Source organism: Schistocerca nitens, chromosome 5, assembly GCF_023898315.1.
Source record: "Schistocerca nitens isolate TAMUIC-IGC-003100 chromosome 5, iqSchNite1.1, whole genome shotgun sequence".
NCBI classification, from domain to species: domain Eukaryota; kingdom Metazoa; phylum Arthropoda; class Insecta; order Orthoptera; family Acrididae; genus Schistocerca; species Schistocerca nitens.
Window position 1 is genome coordinate 832,914,472 of NC_064618.1, and position 17,805 is coordinate 832,932,276.

A 17,805-nucleotide genomic window follows, 5' to 3' on the forward strand; every position below is an offset into this window, starting at 1 on the left:
AAATTTCTTTTCTCCCCAATTCTGTTCAGTACCTTCTCATTAGTTACTCAATCTACCAACCAAATCATCATTCTTCTGCAGTACCACGTTTCCCAACATTCTGTGCTCTTATTGTCTGAAATGCTTATCTTCCACGTTTCGCTTCTGTACAATGCTATATTCCAGACAAATACCTTCAGAAAATACTTCTTAACACTCATATTGGATGAGAATACAGTCCTCTTTTTCGGTAAAACTTTCTCGCTATAGCCAATCTGCATTTTATACTCTCTATTTCGACCGCCACCAGTTATTTTGTTTCCCTAATAGCGGAACTCATCTACTACTTGTAGTGTCTCGTCTCCTAATCTAAATCCGTCAACACAGTCTGCTTTAATTAGATTACATTCCATTATCGCTGTTTTGCTTTTGTTGATGGTCATCTTATACCCTTTTCTCATGACACTGCCCCGTTTGCACAGCTGTTCTTCAAAGTTCTTTGCTCTCTGTAATAAGTTACAGTGCCATCGAAGAACTTCAAAATTTTTATTTCTTCTCCCTGGACCTTATGGCGTTTCCAAATTTGTCTTTGGTTTCATTTAATGCTTGCTTAACGTACATATAGTATAACATCAGTTACAGACTATAACCCTGTTTCACTCACTCCCTGATTACCATTTCACTTTCATACCAATCGACTCGCCACTGGCGACCGGTTTTTGTGCAGGTTGTACCAAACATTCCTCTCCCTGTATTTTACTTCCGCTACCTTCAGAATTTCAAACAGTGTATGAGAGCCAACATTGTCAAAAGCTTTCTCTAAACCTGAAAGACGTATGCGTCGCCGGCGATGGGCGATGCATGGCAGAGTCTCTGACCAGAGTTGTTGCTTGTCGCGAGTCGGCGTCAGTCGGCTTTAGTCTTCTGTCCGTGCTAGTAAGCAGTAGTCTTGAGTAGTCGACTGTAGTCTGCGTGAGTCGGAGGTAGTCGGCGCTTGTCGGCAGTCTGCTCGGGACTCTGGTCAGAACTCTGGAAGATGAGTATTGTTGTAGAAGGTAAAGAAGCAGCCTTGCGCATATCTAGTAATGTATATTAATTGTCTTTTAATTTCTTTAAAAAAATGCCCCAATAATAATTTTTATAATATAAAGTAAATTTTTTTTAAAAAAAAGAAGAAGCAAAAATTCTTACCTCAATAAAAACTGCAAATACATCTGCTCATATGTAGAAATTTTCGACACAGCTTCGTGCAATGCTGGCGTATATTTTTCTTTTGATTCTTGGAAGGAATGATCATGCATTGGAAATATTCTTTAAATTGAAATGAATGCTTTTCTTTAAAAAAGTTACTTTATATTATAAAAATTATTATTAGGGCATTTTTTTGAAAGAAATTAAAAGACAATTAATATACATTACTAGATATGCGCAAGGCTGCTTCTTTACCTTCTACAACAATACTCATCTTCCAGAGTTCTGACCAGAGTCCCGAGCGGACTGCCGACACGCGCCGACTACCGCCGACTCACGCAGACTACTGTCGACTACTCAAGACTACTGCTTACTAGCACGGACAGAAGACTAAAGCCGACTGACGCCGACTCGCGACAAGCAACAACTCTGGTCAGAGACTCTGCCATGCCTCGCCCATCGCCGGCGACGCATACGTCTTTCAAACCTACAATCATTATTTGACGCAACATCAATATGTGACTTTCAGTATTGTAAATTGTAAATTTATGGTAAGGTCTCATGGGACGAAACTGCTGAGGTCATCGGTCCCTAAGCTTACACACTACTTAATCTAACTTAAGCTAACTTACGCTAAGGACGACACACACACCCATGCCCGAGGGAGGACTCGAACCTTGGACGGGCGGAGCGCGAGGACCGTGATAAGGCGCTTTAGATCGCGAGGCTACCCTGCATGGCGTTCCAGTATTGTAACAAGCATGGATAACTAATAGTGTTATAAGGTACCTTCGACACTGAAAAAGTGTGTACAGTTTTGATATGAAATCGTATACATTTGAACCATCTTCATTTGGTATGTCTATTTCTGTAACTTTCAGATCCGTTGATGACAACGGAGCTCTGTCGAAACAGATTGTAGTAATAAAAAGTATTGCTAGCTATCTTGGCTAGCTTGATTCTTCAAGAATAAAAAAAGCATTTGATTTTGCACTCATATTTACAACCCTGTACTGATCTTCCTGCTATCACATTTCAGTACCTTTAACTTAATTCAGTATATATAACTTAAACCTACCCATTTCAATTTTCAAAATCTCTAACCTACCGACCCGATTAAGGGCTCTAATATTCTATCGTCCCACCTACCGAATAGCAGTCTTGTTTTTCCTGACTTTGATCTCCTCCTGTACAGTCGCGGCCTGGAAATCCGAATTATATCCAGAATCGCCGAGAGGATGCCATCATCATTTAACAATATAGTAGAGCTGCATGACTACGGAAAAAATAACAACATTATCCCCCAGCTTTCAGCCGTTCTCAATACCACCACACAAGGCCATGTTCACTGGTATTACAAGACCATATCAGTTATCATCCAGACTCTTAACGTTACAACTACTCAAAGGGCTGGCTCTCCTCTTGAGGAACCAAAGGATAATCTGGCCTCCCTGCAGACACTCCTCTGTTATAGTTGCACTTACGATATCGCTATCTATCGCTGAGGCGCCCAAGCCGCCCGACCAAGGTAGGTCCTTGTTTCATAGGAGCCGAACATTAAAGAACTAGGCCAGTAATTTCGCGCATTTTTCCTATGTCCTTTCTTGAAAGTGAGACTGACCTATGCGTTTCCCTATTGCATGAGATCCTTCGTTCCTCCAATGCTGCTAGAAAGTGAACACGTTCTTTGTGTAGGATCTAAAGAGTACGGCTATGAAACTTCCTGGCAGATTAGAGCTGTGTGCCAGACCGAAACTCCAACTCGGGACCTTTGCCTTTCGTGGGCAAGTGCTCTACCATCTGAGCTACCCAAGCACGACTCACGCCCCGTCCTCACAGCTTGGAATCGAATCGATAATTTTTGAGAGGTGCACATGGCGCCTGAAAATGGCGTCTGAATTATCGAAAGTAGTAGTGAAAATAAAATAACTTCCCAATTTGCCTGGCTATTTGGCGATTTTCTTTGTTAAACGTTAAACATTCACTGTAGTATCGTATTTGCTAAATTGAGAACAGTTTTGCAGAACTAAACATCTAAAAATTTTCAGTTTTGAGTAATATATGAGTTAATACCTTTTAACATTCAAGAATTCTATTGTGCTAGTTAAAATTTAACAAAATATACATCACTCTAAACACGCTTGGACACTATTGCAAATTTTTGCAACACTTAACATTTACTAAAAGAGAAATTTTCCAGAACTTAACGTCTACACAAAAACATTTGTTTTGTATCTACTTTAAAGCAAAATTAAAGGTGCTTTTCCTTATTTGCAAGTTGAGGACACTAAGTCACATGAAATTCTTCAACTAAAAGAACCAGGTACCGTCAGTGTATGTTTTGCTTGCCACCAAACCAGCTTCTTTCAAAACTGTCTACTGGTGAAATATTTTATTAATTACAGATCGGGTTATATAATTACTCAGTAACGGAGTTAAATGAAGAAAAAAGGAAATATTTGCGATTAAACATGGCTCCAATGGAAAAGTCACTTGGAACCAATAAAATTGCTTCTGCTGTAAGACATTGTTTAGCAATTTTGGAGACGAAACATCAAGAAACGAAGACTGGGAAGCTGACAGTAAGAATTTTTTTCAACCTCATGCGGTTCACAAAACAAAAATTCTGTGAATTTGTGAACCATAAAAATTTTACACGGCAGTCGTGCATTATTTTCCTCTCAGGTGGCACAGTTACGTGCCTCCTAACAGGGGATTCAGGGTAGGCACAGTGGACTCGCATTCGGGACGGCGACGGTTCAAACTCTCGTCCAGCCATCCAGATTTAGGTTCACCATGATTTCCATAAATCGCTCCTGGGTAAATGCCGGGAAGTTCCTTTTAAAGGGCACGGCCGATTTCCTTCGCTATGTTTGACTCAATTCGAGCTTGTGCTCCGTATTTAATGGCCTTGATGTCGACGGGACATTAAACCCAACAGTACTTCCTTCCTTCCTTTCGGTGGAGAACTGTGAAAAGCGGAGACTATCAAAGTGGCATCACAATACCATGATATGTTGAATCAAATGACACTTGCATGCTATCTGACAGAGGCCGGCAAGTTCACGATACGAAATCCACAAACATCAAACTCATTAAAAAGAAGTTACCATTCAAAATATACCGGAAGGTTAAAAAAGAGTGTTGTGTGTAAAGAAAAAACACGTATTACAGCTCTCCAGTCTTGGCTGAAGTGCCGAAAGAAGACACCAATCCGAGAGAAATGGATAACGCTTCATTACTAAGACTGGAAAGTAAAGTCAGTGCTAAGAAGGCTGAAGTAAAGAAACTACTCAACAATTTTGGCACTGAAACTTCTTGGCAGATTAATACTGGGTGCCGGACCGAGACTCGAACTCGGGACCTTTGCCTTTCGCGGGCAAGTGCTCTACCAACTGAGATACCCAAGGACGACTCACGCTCCGTCCTCACAGCTATACTTCTGCCAGTACCTCGTCCCCTACCTTCCAAACTTTACAGAAGCTCTCCTGCGAACCTCGCAGATCTAGCACTCCCAGGCTGTGGCTAAGCCATGTCTCCGCAATATCCTTTCTTTCAGGAGTGCTAGTTCTGCAAGTTTCACAGGAGAGATTCTGTAAAGTTTGGAAGGTAGGAGACGAGGTACTTGCGGAAGTAAAGCTGTGGGGAGGGGGCGTGAGTCGTGCTTGGTTATCCCAGTTGGTAGAGCACTTGCCCGCGAAAAGCAAAGGTCCCGATTTCGAGTCTCGGTCCGGCACACAGTTTTAATCTTCCAGGAAGTTTCATATCAGCGCGCACTCCACTGCAGAGTGAAAATCTCATTCAATTTTGGCACTCTTCGGACGAAGAAAATTATTTTATGAGAAGCTCTTCAAAGTTTCAGTACCAATGACATTGACAACAATGAAGCCGAATAAGATGATGAGCCAGTTTATTAGAAAGATTATATAAATTAACTGAATTTGCAAATAATAGATTACTGACTCATTTAAAGATGGATGATAGTGTAGTTGTTTAGTTTTAGAAGAAATCTCTATCATTTCAATGTGTACTTCCTTGTTTTAGGTACATGAAATTATTGTTTGGATGTCACTGCTTTTTATGATTGATAACGGGGGCAAAAATCTAAAATATTTTTAAATTTCTGTTTCATGTATTTCTATTCAGTGAAAGGTGTTCCCTGAAAATTTTACTTTTTGCTCCTGTTCAGTTTTGCAAAGACTGTCCTCAATTTTTCACCTATACATCATATTTTCAGTTGAGTATGATTTGGTATGAAGGATACGAATCTGCATTTGTTAGTTTATTTTTATTCGGGTTTTTCTGTATGCAGTTCCTTTTTCTTTTGTCTGGTGAAACCTAACTTCAGTATGGATCAGTGTCATACTACAAAACTAAATGACTCTCCTTGAAGCATCAGTCACTACTAGGATTTGTTTTATGTCACATACAGCTTCTTTCAGATGTAGCTATGATTTTTATACATGAAAAATGCCGAATTACTCCGAGGTTCGGAATCCCCATTAAATTGTAGGCGCCTGTAAATGACAGTGAAGACCCAGATGCGACAGAACTGTTGAAACTGGTGTGCACTATATATATGAGACAGGCGTAATATAATACAGACTTCGAGAATAATGTAACGTCCGCGCGACCGCTACGGTCGCAGGTTCGAATCCTGCGTTGGGCATGGATATGTGTGATGTCCTTAGGTTAGTTAGGTTTAAGTAGTTCTAAGTTCCAGGGGACTGATGACCTCAGAAGTTAAGCCTCATAATACTCATTTCAACCATTTGAGCCAATAATGTAACAATTCAAAATCCAAAAAATCTGGGTCCTGACGGTTGCGAATATAACCGAACCATCAGTTAAATATGTCATGGTTGTAAAATATTGACACAAATTATTTAAAGAAGACTGGAAAAAGTGGGAGATGCCGACACGGGGGTAAAATCAGTTTGGTTTCCGGAGAAATTTAGGAACACCTGTTGCAGTATTGAACCATCGTCTGATTGTAGAAGACAAGTTGAAGAATAGCAAAGCTACATTTATATCATTTGTTGATATAAGGAAAGCTTCGGACAATACTGGCTGGACTATAAGCTTTGAAATATTGAAGGTAGCATCGATAAAATACAGGGAGAGGAAGATTATTTACAACTTGTGCAGAAAGAAGACGGGAGTTAAACGGGTCGAAGGAAATGAAAGGGAAGCAATAACTGATAGGGGGAGAGAGACATGTTTGTAGTGTATATCCTATGTAAGTCACTCTGGACAACGAGCAACGTGGCGCAGTGGTTACCACACTGGACCCGCATTCGGGAGGACGACGGTTCAAACCCACGTCCGGTCGTCATGATTTTGGGTTTCCGCTATTTCCCTAAATCTCTTAAGACAAATGCCGAGATGGGTCGTTTGAAAGGGCACTGCCTCTTTCCTTCTCTATCCTTTCCTAATCCGAGCTTGTGCTTCGTCTCTAATCACCTCGTTGTCGACGGGACGTTAAACACTAATCTCCTGCTCATCAGTCTGCAAGTTGAATAAGCAGCAAAGGAAACCAAGGCGAAATCTGGAAAGGAAATAAAGATTGAGTGAGTAGAAATAAAATTCTCGACGTTTGTCCGTGACGTTGTAATTCTTTCAGATTCAGCGAAGGACTCTGAACAGCAATTGAATGGACAGTGTCTTGAGAGGAAGATACAAAATGAACATCAACAAAGCAAAACAAAGGAAATCGAATTAGTTCAGACGATACTCAGAGAATTAGATTTGGAAAGGACAAATATTCATCATGTAGATTTGCTGCTCTTGTATTTACCATGTTTGCATTTAAAAGTATTGGTTATAAGGCCCGCCTGTTATTGAAAACACTATTTTTTCGTGTGACCCAAACATGGTTCAGCACTTCTGTGGCATTTTCAGTGGGTCTTCTGTGAAAATATGTTCACGTTTCGCAGATTTAACAAAAAAAAGAAAGAAAAAGAGCACTGATGATGGCACACAAGTGCTGAAATATGTTTGCGTCACATGAAAAACCAGTGCTTTGCGTAACAGTAGGACATTGTTTCCAAGAAGGAAATGAGAAAATAAAAGTTGGTGACGTGTTTCGCTATTTCGGGAGCAAAAAACTGATAATGGTTGAAGTGAAAGGCGTATAAAATGCAGGCTGGCCATAGGAAAGAAAACCTCTCCGAAAAAAGGAATTTTCTTAACATTTGATATACAGTGATGAGCCAAACATTTGGTCGCCTGCTTAATCACATGTTCGCTCGTCTTTTGCACGAAATACATCACTGATTCCAGGTATCAGGGATCCGACAGTTTGTTGGTAGGTTTATGGAGGTATGTGACATTAGATGTCTACGCACAGGTCATGTAATTCGCGTAAATAACGGGTCGCTGATTTGCGTACGCGCTGATGGCTCCTGGTAGCCACACAGATGCGTTTTATACGATTTACATGAGGCGAATTTGGTCGCCGAGATATCAAAGTGAGTATACTATAATGCCCCTCAAACCACTGTAGCGCGGTTTTGACTCCGAGATGCGGACAGTTATACTGTTGAAAAATGACATAGCCGTCAGGGAAGAAGCCAAGCATGGATAGGTGCAGCTGGTTCGCAGTTGTCAGCGTGTCTTCGATTACGCAGGAGAATGTCTCCCATGGCTTAATACTACTCCCTCCAGCCTGCGTCCGTGGTGCTCTGCACGTTTCGAGCCCCCGTTCACCTCGATGACAGCGTTTGTGGAGACGACCAGCGCCGCAGTGAAACAAAAATGTGATTCACCTGAAGAGCGGACACGTTTCCATTGATCGACGGTCAAATCCCGTTGGTCCTGTACCCACTGCAATCATACCTGACAGTGTCGTTGGGTCAACATGTGAACACGTGGGAGTGGTCTGCTGCGGAGCTGCATGTTCGACAATGTACGATGAACTGTGTGCTGCGAAACACTTTTCCGTGCGCCAGCGCCGGCCGCTGTGACCGAGCGGTTCTAGGCGCTTCAGTCCGGAACCGTGCTGCTGCTACGGTAGCAGGTTCGAATCCTTCCTCGGACATGGATGTGTGTCACGTCCTTAGGTTGGTTAGGTTTAAGTAGTTCTAAGTCTAGGGGACTGATGACCTCAGATGTTAAGTCCCATAGTGCTTAGAGCCATTTTGAACCGTGCACCAGCGTTGTGGTCTTTCGGCAGAGATGCCACAAATGACTATCTGTCCTACCTTACAGAGCATACAAGCCTCCGAACCCCATGTTCTGTGAAGAGTCGTGGACGTCCAACCATTTGCCACGCGGAATAGCCGCGTGGTCTAAAGCGTCTTGTCACGACCCGCGCGGCTCCCCCCGTCGGAGATTCGAGTCCTCCCTCGGGCATGGGCGTGTGTGTTGTCCTTAGAGTAAGTTAGTTTAAGTTAGATCAAGTAGTGTGTAAGCTTAGGGACCGATGACCTCAGCAGTTTGGTCCCATAAGACCTTACGACAAATTTCCAAATTTCCAAACATTTGGTGCCTGGTTGTAGATTCACTGTTATTCTACCTCTTTCTGGAGATGCTCACCACAGTAGCAAGTGAACGTTAGACCAGCTTCGCCGTTCCTGAGCCACTCGTTCACAGGCTCTGCGTAATAATAATCTACCCTTTGACAGATCCGCTAGTCTCATTGGATTTCCCCATTTGCAGCCCACATCTTCGGCGGGCTGATTCCCGTCCGTGTCTGCTCCGCTTACATTGTTTTGTTACCGCGTCACGTGCCCCCAGCCCACCAGGCGGCTCCCAACGTCGCGGTGAGCAGTGGTCATAACGTTCTGGCTGATCAGTGTAAATGTACGTGTTACGAAGTCTTTTCTAAAGGTATTTGTGTATAGTAGAGCCTTCTGCGAAGTGAAACGTATACAATAAGCATCACAGACAAGAATGGAAACTTTTGAATTGTGATGTTATGAAAGAACGTGAAAGGTTAGGTGGGTAGAACGCTTAACAGATGAGGAGGAACTCAATACAACTGGGGAGACAAGAAATTTGTGGCACAACTTGACTGAGTTGATAGGACGGATTCTGAGACACCAAAGAATGACCAGCTTAGTATTGGAGGGGAGTGGGTGGTGATGGTGGTGATGGGGGGGGGATATTATAGAGAGAGACTAAGGGATGAATACAGTAAGCACATTCAGAAGGCTGTAGATTGCCCTAGTTACTCGGAGTGGAGACTTGGGGCAGGACAGAGTAGCGTGGAGAGCTGCATCACACCAGTCTTAGCACTGAAGACCACAACAACAACAACAACAATTGAGTCCAAACGTAGGAGGAAGGCAAGCAAGACATATCATCTCCAGTAGGGCCCTGCGTAGTAAGGCACTGTGGTGTCCAGACTTTCGATTGAGAATAACTTTATGTTTTACCTAAACTGTAATTCCGCTCAGTGATTGTGTGTTGAAAGGAATCTGCATTTACGAGCACAATAAAGAATACATCTGTGGCGTTTGGAAGACCAAATCCGGCTTCTACAAATAATAAATTTTTGCTAGTAGAATCCAGCGCTTAAAATTGTGACACTCACCTAAGATCCCTGCTTTGTACTACTGTCCAACGGATTAAAAATTACACCACGATTCAGTCGGGTCTGGCAATTAGAAACGAGATGTTTATTTTTAAAATAAAGTGTAAACCATTAGGTTATAAATGTGCACAATATTATCTGAAAGGCATACCCTGAAAAAGCTTATCAACGAATTTAGGAGTTCTGTCACTACTTCAAATTCTATTAAACATTAACCTGAATAAGTTATGTTTATCTAATGATGTCGTGCCTTAGTATATTAAGCTTAGTGTAAACAATGCGACAGCTATAGCACGACGCTCAAAGCAAATAGCAGAACGAGCTAGGCTGGAAATTTAAATTCGGTCCTTGTATTAAAAAGCGATGTGGTGACAGTAATATTTTACTTACGAAGAATTTTACAAATAGTATGGTGATCCGTCTTTGAATCATGAATCATCCAAGAAATAATTTTAAATATTTGTACAGTTCATTTGTTTCTTACTTAATTTAAAAGTAAGCGTCTCAGTCCAGACTGCTCGACACAAGTGTACCGTGGTGCAATTTTAATCCTCAAGCACAAGTTCAGGATCTTAGTTGGCTGTTACAAATTGAGCCATTGGATTCTACTAGGAAAAGAGACAATGACTGTACACATACGTTTATTGAATACAAGCATTTGATTTCATAAAGAGATACACTACTGACGAAAACTAAAGCTCTGCAAAATCAGCTATGTTTATAGTGTACAAGCTGAGTTCGAGACCATTTGAATGCAATCATACGGATTACTTTATGCTGTAGCGTGATATCTTGAGTATCATACGCTATACTTACTGCCTGTTTACACTGTTTTTACTTTTACATCCAAACTGCACCACAGTAACAACATGTTTCTAAAAAATAACACACGCCTTTTAATGAAGTAAATACTGCACAGATGGTCACAGTTAGCCAAGTATCTTTTGGAAGACGAGCTGCTTGTCATGATTAATCCTTGATTTTCTTGTATCTAAAATACATGTCATTCATTTGAGTATTCGATGTAGTAGTAGTTAAGGACTACCGAGAATCTTCAAAGGATCTTTGTACAAATTCGGTCTAATTTTTAACGGCACTTTCAGTGACACAGAAGTCTGCTAAACGCCAGTTTGCAATTCTTAACCTTTACCGCTAAAAATTATTTTCAAATACCTGACAGTGATGTTGAAGAACGTCTGTGAAATGCATAACAGTGAACTATATTACAGCAGGATTAAGCATTTTTATACCAAAGTTCTTTCCTTAATTTGCTACATACAGGAAACGTAGACAGTAATGTAACATACTGCGTAGGCTCTCGGGAGTTACTTACTGTGACACTGTAGTCTTAGAATATTTCAAGGTAGCCCCGACTGGCCTTCTGTATCAGACGTTATTGACAGCTGTTGGAAGATTCCAGGAGACTTCTTTGGATCTTTCACTAGCACTCAACGTTATTGGCTAGAGACGGCGAGCAGGGACTGCAAAGTTAGAGTGCCACCAGAAGAAGCAATGTTTGAATAATAATGGCACTTATTAAGGGGCTCCGGAAGGCCCTATACTTGCAATGTTAAAATAACGCTTATAAATTACATCTTTCCTCACAAAGTATTTGAGGTAGGAAGTTGAACTTTTTACAGATTATTTATTGGAATATGGGCTACAACTTAACACAGGGATTTTACAAAATTTTAGATGTTTTTTTTTCAATTGTAATGAAAATTCACAACATTTCTTTGCAATGTTTTATTTATATATTCAAAAATATACAGTTTTTTGGAAAAAGGCTGTGTTAAATTATGCAGAAGGTACTGTGTAACATTTACTGAAAGTTTGAAACAAATATGTTTGGAAGATCCTTAGAAAACATGTAATTAGTATGAGAAAATAAAAGTTTTGGGAATCGAGCGACAAAGATTGGATTAACTTTTTAGTGCATTCCAGGTCCATAGGATGGATTATCTTCATCCTCTGTAAACTCCTCCTCCAGCTTCCTCTTGTTCCTCCTCCTGTTTACTCTTGCTTGTATTTCTAGACTCTTTACAGCCCTGTCTTCAGCCCGAAGGCGTTCCTTGTCTAAAGCAAGCATCGCTCGTACCATGTTAGAACCTATCTTCATTCCCATAATTCTAAATACCTTAGGCTTTCCAACATTTCTCCTTTTCTTAAAAGCCTTCAGAGGATTTCTAATAACTTTACTTTTACTCATTATTATACTTCAACAAAACAGAGACTCAAGAAACAGAATTAATTACGAATATTTTCGAGATAACGACAGAGTAAATAAACATGAAACAATCGACAATCACACCAGCGATATATATTGAACCATCACAGGTTAGCCACAACACATACTTTATCTCACATCACTAAAATGTACCTGATGAACACGGACGTTAATAATAACACCATTTGACAGCAGTTTAACAGCGCCACAGTGGGTCACGCCCATGTAGAACACATTTCAAAAAAAATTTAAAAATAGTTGTAGTCTTCGGAATTGAATAAATTATATATCTACTAAAAGGTAATAGTCTGCAGATTCAGAAAACGCAAAAAAGTAAAAATTGAACTTTTCGTGATTTTGAGCCTTTCCGGAGCCCCTTAATCCCTGTTCAGGTTGTAAAGGTTAACAAAACCAGTGGGGGAAATAAAAGTTATATGTTACCAATTTACAAACTACCGAATTCTTTCACTAAATTTTTGGTAAACTATAGCTAGATAATAACTGAATGAGAGAAGAAAGGTTCCGATGCGATGACAGCTAGGTACAAGATCACTTAACCTGTGAGTTACTGTGTAGAACGTGTCAGTGCAATACCTATCTGTGGCTTGACGCACGTTTCAACAGTATCACTGGCAGCATTATTTATATTTTTCTTTCGGCTAAACATCTGTACCATTCTTGCATGCGTTACACACTGCAGTCACCTCTGGAAAATTATGTCACAATCCAGAATGAAAGTGAAGAAGGTGTTAAAAGTGAACTGACGAGTAACTCTATTCAAAAATATAAGTATATAAAAATCTTTATTTACACTCAAATAGTGAGTGAACCGGCTGTTATTAAGCTTTGGCCTACTTACTGTAGCTTTTTACATAGGAGTCCGCCCCTCTTCCGACAAGTAATTAACGTTTCTATCTTGCTCACTATCGTCGCACTGTTTGCTCGTCGGATGTCTGTAATCTCGTTGGCCATCAGTATTTCCTTATGACAGTATTAATTAGGTGCACTGGAGAACTGTAATTCTGACCACATTCTTAAGTATGCGCCTGTGCAATTGTATTACCGTGGCGTGTTCTTTTCAAACATATTTCAAGTTTTAATGTCTGCGCAGATCGCTATCGTAACGGAAACAGAGCAAGGTGGCTCCGCTGTTACTACAACGCATTATCGTCTAGGAAGAGCAGCGTTCAAATCGTCCAGTCATGCTGATTTAGGTGTACCGTGAGTTCCCGAAATCCCGCTGGTGGCCGAGCGGTTCTGGCGCTACAGTCTGGAACCGCGCGACCGCTACGGTCGCAGGTTCGAATCCTGCCTCGGGCATGGATGTGTGTGTTGTCCTTAGGTTAGTTAGGTTTAAGTAGTTCTAAGTTCTAGGGGACTTATGACCTCAGCAGTTGAGTCCCATAGTGCTCAGAGCCATTTTTGACCCAGTTCCCGAAATCGATCGTGGAGAACACGGTCAGTTTCCTTCCGCATCGTTCTCCTGTCTGATTCCAGCCTCCTTCTGTAGCGTCTTTTTGTAAGTGGACTGCACTCTTCGATCTCTATAAAGGCAGTCTGTGAATGGCTCAACTGCACATCGTTGTCCGTCGTTTTTTCGCGGTTGGCACCCTTCAGCTACTTCTCTGACTATGCTTTAACGGTACAATGTATTTTGGCATACCCAATTCGCGTTATGGTTTATAGCTTCAGTTTAAGTACTCCCATATTAAGTTCACAGTTAAAAACACGCCATCTGCAGGACGGTGCTTAAAACAGGCAACAAAACGGCCTGGGTCGAAAAATGAAATCAGATCTTGTATTCAAACAACCGAAGTGAGGAATCATCCTGTCTCTACGCTCTGTATGTATTCCCTGCAAAACCTTACAACAAATTTAGAAGCAAAGAACCCACCTCAAACTGTATTAAGCACTAAGCTAGGATTGTCTAAGAAGGCGTCCTGAAACCTAATGCCTTCGAATTTTGTATGTGACAGCTCTTAAAGCTCATTAAATGAAACAGAGGTAATGAAATGAAATGTCGTGTGGCTAGGGCCTCCCGTCGGGTAGACCGTTCGCCTGGTGCAAGTCTTTCGATTTGACGCCACTTCGGCGACCTGCTCGTCGATGGGGATGAAATGATGATGATTAGGACAACACAACACCCAGTCCCTGGGTGGAGAAAATCTCCGACCCAGCCGGGAATCGAACCCGGGCCCTTTGGATTGACAGTCTGTCACGCTGACCACTCAGCTACCGGGAGCGGTTATTTACATTCTACATGTTCATTCTTCATGTCTACATATTAATTTGTCGGCATAGTCACACATTTCTCCTAACGTGAACCAGTTTGTTGATACCGCCACTGCAGCATGTCTTCGTTTGCGGAGCCACAACCTCACATCTGCCTGCACCGCTTCATCGCTATCAAAGAGAAACGCTCGAAGGTATTCTTTTAATTTCGTAAAGAGACGAGAATCGCATTGGGCCCAAGTCGTTACTGTATGGAGGATGATAGATAACAATGAACACAAGCAGTCGGATTGCTGCAGATGTCGCAGCGCTCGTGTGTAGTCTGGCACTGTCGTGCTGGAAGGGCAGAAAGAAATTGATGAAATGTACGATGAGATAAAAGAAATTAATCAGGTAGTGAAGGGAGACGAAAATCTAATAGTCATGGGTGACTGGAATTCGAGAGTAGGAAAAGGGAGAGAAGGAAACATAGTAGGTGAATATGGATTGGGGGAAAGAAATGGAAGAGGAAGCCGTCTGGTAGAATTTTGCACAGAGCATAATTTAATCATAGCTAACACTTGGTTCAAGAATCATGAAAGAAGGTTGTAAACATGGAAGAATCCTGGAGATACTAGAAGGTATCAGATAGATTATATAATGGTAAGACAGAGATTTAGGAACCAGGTTTGAAATTGTAAGACATTTCCAGGGGCAGATGTGGACTCTGACCACAATCTATTGGTTATGAACTGTAGATTAAAACTGAAGAAACTGCAAAAAGGTGGGAATTTAAGGAGATGGGACCTGGATAAACTGAAAGAACGAGAGGTTGTAGAGAGTTTCAGGGAGAGCATAAGGGAACAATTGACAGGAATGGGGGAAAGAAATACAGTAGAAGAAGAATGGGTAGCTCTGAGGGATGAAGTAGTGAAGGCAGTAGAGGATCAAGTAGGTAAAAAGACGAGGACTAGTAGAAATCCTTGGGTAACAGAAGAAATATTGAACTTAACTGATGAAAGGAGAAAATATAAAAATGCAGTAAATGAAGCAGGCAAAAAGGAATACAAACGTTTCAATGAGATTTACAGGAAGTGCAAAATGGCTAAGTAGGGATGGCTAGAGGACAAATGTAAGGATGTAGAGGCTTATCTCACTAGGGGTAAATTAAAGAGACCTTTGGAGAAAAGAGAACCACTTGTATGAATGTCAAGAGCTCAGGTCGAAACCCGCCAACGGCCTTGCCGCTGTGGTAACACCGGTTCCCGTCAGATCACCGAAGTTAAGCGCTGTCGGGCTGGGCTAGCACTTGGATGCGTGACCATCCGGACTGCCGAGTGCTGTTGGCAAGCGGGGTGCACTCAGCCTTGTGAGGTCAACTGAGGAGCTACTTGATTCAGAAGTAGTGGCTCCGGTCTCGGAAACTGACCTACGGCCGGGAGAGCGGTGTGCTGACCACATGCCCCTCCATATCCGCATCCCGTGTCGCCTATGAGTTGAGGACGACACGGCAGCCGGTCAGTACCGTTGGGCCTTCATGGCCTGCTCCGAAGGAGTTCAGTTTTAGAGTTAGATGGAAACCCATTTCTAAGCAAAGAAGGGAAAGCAGAAGTGAAAGGAGTATATAGAGGGTCTACACAAGGGCGATGTACTTGAGGACAATATTATGGAAATGGAAGAGGATGTAGATGAAGATGAAATGAGAGGTACGACACTGCGTGAAGAGTTCGACAGAGCACTGGAAGACCTGAGTCGAAACAAGGCCCCGGGAGTAGACAACATTCCAGTAGAACTACTGACGGCCTTGGGTGAGCTAGTCCTGGCAAAACTCTACCATCGGTGAGCAAGATGTACGAGACAGGCGAAATACTCTCAGACTTCAAGAAGAATATAATAATTCCAATCCCAAAGAAAACAGGTGTTGACAGATCCGAAAATTACCGTCATATCAGTTTAATAAGTCATAGCTGCAAAATACTAACGCGAATTCTTTACAGACGAATGGAAACACTGATAGAAGCCGACCTCGGGGAACATCAGTTTGGATTCCGTAGAAATATTGGAATACCCTAAGGCAATACTGACCTTACGACTTATCTTAGAAGAAAGATTAAGGAAAGGCAAACCTAAGTTTCTAGCATTTGTAGACTTAGAGAAAGTTTTTGACAATGTTGACTGGAATACTCTCTTTCAAATTCTAAAGGTGGCAGGGGTAAAATACAGGGAGCGAAAAGCTATTTACAATTTGTACAGAAACCAGATGGCAGTTATAAGAGTCGAGGGGCATGAAAGGGAAGCAGTGGTTGGGAAGGGAGTGAGACAGGGTTGTAGCCTCTCCCCGATGTTATTCAGTCTGTATATTGAGCAAGCAGTAAAGGAAACAAAAGAAAAATTCGGAGTAGGTATTAAAATCCTAGGAGAAGAAATAAAAACGTCGAGGTTTGCTGATGACATTGTAATTCTGTCAGAGACAGCAAAGGACTTGGAAGAGCAGTTGAACGGAATGGATAGTGTCTTGAAAGGAGGATATAAGATGAACATCAACAAAAGCAAAACGAGGATCATGGAATGTGGTCGAATTAAGTTGGGTGATGCTGAGGGAATTAGATTAGGAAATGAGACACTTAAAGTAGTAAAGGAGTTTTGCTGTTTGGGGAGCAAAATAACTGATGATGATCGAAGTAGAGAAGACATAAAATGTAGACCGGCAATGGCAAGGAAAGCGTTTCTCAACAAGAGAAATTTGTTAGCATCGAGTATAGATTTAAGTGTCAGGAAGTCGTTTCTGATAGTATTTGTATGGAGTGTAGCCATGTATGGAAGTGAAACGTGGACGATAAATAGTTTGGACAAGAAGAGAATAGAAGCTTTCGAAATGTGGTGCTACAGAAGAATGCTGAAGATTAGATGGGTAGATCGCATAACTAATGAGGAGGTATTGAACAGAATTGGGGAGAAGAGGAGTTTGTGGCACAACGTGACTAGAAGAAGGGATCGGTTGGTAGGACATGTTCTGAGGCATCAAGGGATCACCAATTTAGCATTGGAGGGCAGCATGGAGGGTAAAAATCGTAGAGGGAGACAAATAGATTAATACACTAAGCAGATTCAGAAGGATGTAGGTTGCAGTAGGTACTGGGAGATGAAGAAGCTTGCACAGGATAGAGTAGCATGGAGAGCTGCATCAAACCAGTCTCAGGACTGAAGACAACAACAACAACAATTTTTTGCACTCCCTCGTAATAATGTGGTGCCTTAGTACGTCAAGCCTAATGTAAAGATAGATGTACAGCACAATACAAAAGCAATATCAGAACGACTTCGACTGAAAATTGGAAGTTTCGTTTAGGAATAATTCCACATACATTGTGGTTACCCGTCTTTGAAGCATGAACAATGAAAAAACTGTTTTAATGGTTTCGATGATTACATTTTCTTACCGACTTTACATCACAAGTAAGATACCATTTCCAATGAGAAACTCGCATTAAGGAACAACATTCTCCACATCGGTTTGTGTTAAAAAAATGCCTATTAATATTGTGATCAGTAGTTAGTCTAGGCTGTCTTCTTTTTTTCAAACGAGAACATAAAGGTGAAGAAAAAGGGAAAAAATTGCAAAATTCTTGAAAGTTAAGTTAAGAAATGGAGAACGTTAAAT

The 17,805-nt window shown here is 41.4% G+C and overlaps 1 pseudogene; it reads left to right on the top strand.

Moving 5' to 3' along the window:
- The first annotated feature begins 15,375 nt into the window (after positions 1-15,375).
- Positions 15,376-15,493, top strand: LOC126261435 (5S ribosomal RNA; annotated as a pseudogene).
- The last annotated feature ends 2,312 nt before the right edge of the window (positions 15,494-17,805 follow it).